Source organism: Sorex fumeus, unplaced genomic scaffold (genome assembly GCF_029834395.1).
Source record: "Sorex fumeus unplaced genomic scaffold, SorFum_2.1 ptg000128l, whole genome shotgun sequence".
Lineage (NCBI taxonomy): Eukaryota > Metazoa > Chordata > Mammalia > Eulipotyphla > Soricidae > Sorex > Sorex fumeus.
Window position 1 is genome coordinate 49,493,228 of NW_026606185.1, and position 5,607 is coordinate 49,498,834.

Genomic DNA, 5,607 nt, shown 5'->3' on the forward strand with positions numbered 1-5,607 from the left:
CAGCAAGTGTGCGGCCAGGGTGGCCAGCTGCTGGTAGTCGCGCAGGCGTCCGAGGGCCTTGCGGAGGCGGGAGTCGGCCAGGAGGTCGGCGGAGAGCGTCAGCGCGGAGAGCCTGCTCAGGGCCTTGCGCAGCTTGGCGGGTGTGGGCAGGAGGGCCAGCTGAGCTTGCAGCTTGTCCAGGGTGGCTCGCGCGCAGGCATCCTGGGCGTCTGGCGCCGGGCGGGCCTGGCTTTCTCGCTGCATGTCTCCAGGTGGAGGTGGGGGCCTCAGGTGCGGCCCTTGCGGGCTGGGCTAAGGCGGTGCAGGCCGAAGGCTGTAGGCTGGCAGGTGAGCTTCGTTTCAGGTGCAGGAGTGGCCGCTGACCTTCTGCAGTGGCCGGCGTCCGTGCTGCAGGGCGGCGCGGTGCGGCGCAGCTCTGCGAAGCTCTGTCTCTGCGGGGAGATGCACGGCCCAAGTGGCGCCAGACCCGCACTTATGTACCCTCTGGCCACACCCTGCGCCCCACCTCCTGCCCGCCCCTCTCCCCCCCAGCCCCGCCTCCGCTGCTTGGTCTTCCGTGGAACGGCCGGCGGCGGTGACTCACCCTTTCAGGAAGTTGAGGGTGGGCATCTGGGGCATTCCCTGTCTGGCTCCAACCACTCTCCACACAGGGGTCCACCGTGGCTCATCTTGCCCATCGCCACTCACTCACCTACCTCACCTGGCCCACTCCCCCATGGAAGCTCTTCTTTGCACCGACTGGAAGCATGGCACACCGTGCCAATTCCTTGGAAGAAAGTGGCTCGGAGAAGGTCCTCCACGAACCACCTGGTCACGTTGAACCACCTTCAGAAAACCAGACGTGGAACTAGATTCATTCCCAAGGAGTGTGGCTTCAGCATTCCTCATTGTATCTTTCTTGGCCCCCACTCGGCTGGCCGTGACACAACTTGTGCGTTCTGCGGAGGGACCTGTAGTCATGAGCCTCGTGGGTGCGCGATCGCGTCCAGAGATCAGGAATTGGAACGCAAATCATTCCTGAGGGGTGTGTGAGCACAAGAACCAAAGTTGTGCAGAATGGGGGTGGGGGGGCGAGCTTTGTAGAAATGAAGAGTTGGGTCCTCTTTGGTCAGGGGTCATCCCAGCCCCTCGAACCTCCTCCCCCAAAGACTGTGTCCGTCTGTGCGAGTGTGTGTGTGTGTGTGTGCGAGTGTGTGTGTGTGTGTGCGCGAGTGTGTGTCTGAATGTGTGCGTTTGCGTGTGTGTGTGTGTGTGAGTGTGTGTGCGCGCGCATGTGCGTGTGGGCCCGCATGTTCCTACGCGCACGCGCACTTTCCTGCACGAGAAAGGGCTGCTGGCCGAAGTGGGCAGCTCCATCCCAAAACAAATGTACACATGACCTGTACCTTCGGCCGTGCATACAGGTCAGATCCACATGGATTCAGACCTCAACATCAGGCCTGGAATCCAAACGGTCCCTGAAGACTACAGGAAAGCGTCCACGCCCTCGAAGCTCCAGGCATCTCCCAAGAGGTGTCACCGCCCATCAAGCAAGTGGACCATAGCAAACGGGACCGTCTGAAACTAAGACCCTTCTGCCCCTCCGCAGAATCAGCAGAATCAGAGCTACAAAGACCGCGCATGGAGTCGGAAGAATGAGTTATCAGAAACGATCGCTGTTTCTGATAAGGGCTTCGTATCCAAGCTCTCCAAGGCGCCGGGAGATCTTGACAAGGAAAAAGCACCTCACCTCGTGCGAACATGGGGAGAGGAATGGAAGAGAACTTCCTCAAGCAGCAAATCCGCATGGCTGAAAGGCTGGTGGGGGAAGGGTGCGACCTGACGAATCATCAGGGAGATGCCAAACAAAACCACCACGAGATGTCAACTCACGCCACAGACACTGACACACATACAAAAGAATCAGAGCCCTCAGTGCGGGCACGGATGTGCAGGGAAAGGGAACCTCCTTCATTGGAGCCGGGAATGCCGCCCGGTTCTCTCTTTTTGGAAAATGAGCTGGACATTCCTGCACAAGGTAGAAATCGACCTCTGCGTGACCTCGCCAGACCACCTCTGGGAATATGCCCCGAGGGGCCAAAAGCACACAGCTGAAACACCAGCTGCTCGTCTAGGTTCACTGCAGCACTATTCACAAGAGCAGAAACTGGAAACACCGTTAGTGCCCGAGAACACAACTCTGGAGAAAAATAAAACGAGGGTTGGTGGCAACGTTCAGGACGGGAGATGTGTGCTCCCAGTAGATAAAGGTCCAAAGCGATAGCCTCTCAGGATCTCGGTTTCAAACCGTAATGTCCCAAAGTCGAGAGAGATTATCGGGGGAATTGCCTGCCATAAAGCCATGGAGAGGGGTGGAATGGGCAGGATATCCAGGGGACCTTGGTGGTGGAGAAAAATTGCACTGGGGGAGGGATGGGTGTTCGGCATTCTATGACTGAATCTCAGACATGAAAGCTTTGTAACTGTAACTCATTTTGATTCAATTAGGAAAAAAAAAAGAGAGGAACGCTGCTGCAAGTGGGGCCCAAACAAGGTCATCTGATATGCCTTGGATCATCTCTCGGGATCAAGTTTTCCTCTCTTTTTGGGAGTGAACGCTGGTGGTGCTTGGTGTGAACACGAGGCTCAGCATTGCGTTCTTTGTCCTTTCACCCCCTGACTTAGAAGACAGAGCGGTGCTGGGCATGGAATCCAAGACCCCCAAATCCAAGTCTGTTATGTTAGTTCTTGGAGCTAAGGGTTCGGATTGATTCGTGAGATTGTGGAGGGGGTAGATTGGGTGGCTCCATGCAGCCGGGCTTTCTTTACTTATGATTTATTTATCTTATTGGACCACTGAGAGAGAGAGAGAGAGAGAGAGAGAGAGAGAGAGAGAGAGAGAGAGCATTGGCAAAGTCTTCACGAGTGCACTTCCGCCATGCAGTGTTGCGCCATTCAATACATAAGGAATGTGGGACAGTTGCATCCCAACACTTTTTTCCATCAGTGATGCAGTGATGGGAGGAGGCCAGGCGCCTCAGTGACTGGGGGGTCTCCAGGGTTCCATCCATTCGCCTGGACTCCTCCTTCAAATCTCGGGCTTCCTCCCTCCCTAGGAAACCTCTCTCCAGAAGGACAGAATTCATGGGGCCCTAGTCCTACGGGAAAGCACAGTCGAGAGGAAGAGGGCCCTGGAGATGCCCTAGGAGCTGAGCCATGGGCCAGCTTGGGGAACCTGCGACCTCTCCAGCACCGCATCTGGCTGGTTCCGTCGTTTCGGTTGGGTCAGCTAGCTGACTAGGCTTTGGAAGCGAGCCAGTGAAGGAAAAGCTTCAGTGCTTTTCCTGATTGGAAGCTCTGTGCTGGGTACGTGGAGAGGCGGCTATTGGGAACAGGAGAAGCCACCAACCTCGAGTAGGCTCCACCAAGAAGGGCTGCACAGCCCGTTTGCATGGGTGATTTTCTTGTGGGTGGCCTCCTCCTTGGCCACGGGAGTCATCTTGGGACGCAGCCGAGCCGATGGGTTCCTGGCAGTTTGCTCCTGGACTCGCTGCACGAAATCCTTGTGGAGCATGGATCTAGCAAGGAAACCCGCGGGAGGTAGCGCACGCGGGAAGACTAAAAGCCTGAAAACACTAGCCGCAGAGAATTCCCTGGATTCCCAGGCGTTCACCGAGCGGTACTGGGTGTCCCGTTGTGGTCTGGGCCCTTGATGTGTCGGACTGTCTTTCAACGTCGACTTTGAAATGATCGGAAATGGGCTAGGCACGCCATTCTGGACCCACTGGCCCTGCCCTGAACGCCCGGGCCTGCCCCACCTCCTCGTGACTGGTCCTCCAGGGAATAGCCGCAGGGGACGCAGCCTTTCCGGTTCCTTCGGGTGGGGCTGTGACTCATCCTGCCCATCGTGACACATTCACGTACCTCTCCTGTCCCGGCTGCCCACCGCAGGTCTTCTTTTGCGCCCCCGGAATCATGGGCTATCATGCCAATTCATTGCAAGGCAGGGGACCTGAATTTTTCTCCCACGACCACGCTGGTGCTTGGGAAGCATTTAGCCAAATTGCACTTGGAAGTGTAGGGATCCCAAGGAGTTTGTCCCAGCATTGGTGTGATGCATGGATTTGCCCCGGGTCAGTTTGCCGTGACCCAAACGGTGCGTGCTTTTAGTGGCGTGTAGTCAGTAGCCTCGCAAGAGACTGGGACCTGTCCAGGGTCTTGGAATTTGATGGAAGTCATTCGCGAGGGCTGTGTGGGCACGGGCTGGACTGCCTAGCAGTGTTTTCAACATCTTGGGGGCTGTGTATTTACGAGGCGAACCCTCAGGAGACACTGAGCTGCTCGGGGATCATTCCCAGGGCTTCTCAGGGGACTCTCGGTGGCCTGAAGTACGCTGCTGCCGGTGGGGCCCAATCAAGGCCACGCGTGCAGCCTTTATATCGTGTCTCTGGGTCCTGTTTTCTCTGTCTGTTCGGGCGTGAACGCTGGTGCTGGGTGGTACACTGGGCTCCCCAGTCCACGCTTGGTCCTCGCACCCTCTCACTTAGAAGACAGAGCGGCGCTGGGAATGAACTTGAGGACCCCCTCCCCCCCTGCCCCCCATCCAAGTCCATCTCAAGCAGGTGTTGGAGGGAAAGGTCTGGAGGTTCTTCCTGGAGAATGTGCAATAGGCAGTTCATAGGTTCCTCCATCCACCGGAAGGGGCCTTGTGCCCTGGGTCTGGTAGCCAGTGAATATGCCCGGGACCCCGGCGGAGCCGCTCTGCCTAGGCAGAGAATCACCCAGCGAAGACAGGGTCAGCTCTGGGGCTTGGTGAACAGACAGTCCTCCACCGAGGAGGTGGTTTGTGCGAGTCCAAGACTCAGGTGTTTTTATTTTTCCGGCCCCCACCCCGCCCCCGCCCCCGCCCCCGCCCTGGGGTTGGTGTGCAATCCCTCTCCAGACCCGGCAGCACTGGAGCATTGACCGAGTTCGAGCCTGGCGGGTCTCTGGAGTGTTTGTCAGGGAGAGGGAGCAGGGTGTGAGAAGGTGGTTGGCCAGGGGTGAGCCCTTGCGAGCTGCAGGAAGTCCTAGTGCAGGTCGCACTATTTCCTTGCAGACGGCGTAGGCTCTGTGCGTCTTCAGTAGCGCCGGGAGACCAATCTCCTGCAATCCTTGATGGACTTGGCCATCAGGGGGGCCATTGGCTTCTGGAGTTCGCGTTTGCCAAAGGCCTGCGTGCGTTGGGCAGTGCCAGGGTATGGCATGGCCGAGGTGGCCTTGTGCGGGCCCGTGGGTGTAAGGGAGGTGCCAGGCTTGCTGCGGGGGCCTCGCTTGCAGTCTGTGGCTGCGGGGGCTGAGCGTGCGTGCGTCTCCTCCCGAAGGGCTTCTCCCGGGTCCCCGTGGGGCCCGTTCAGCCGCGGCACGGGCTTTGTGGGTGGGCCGTGGAAGACCATCATTTTGGTGCGGGCGTCTTGCAGCTTGGTGAGGCGCGCAGAGCGGAAATTGAGGGTGAGAGCTTGGAGGCGCCGCTCTCTGGCCAGCTGAAGCCTCAGGTAGGCGTCGCGCCAAGATTCTCCCGGTTTCGGCGCGTCGGTGGCAAATCTCTGGGCACAGTGAGCCTTCCAGAGCTTGTCTGCGTGCGGGACG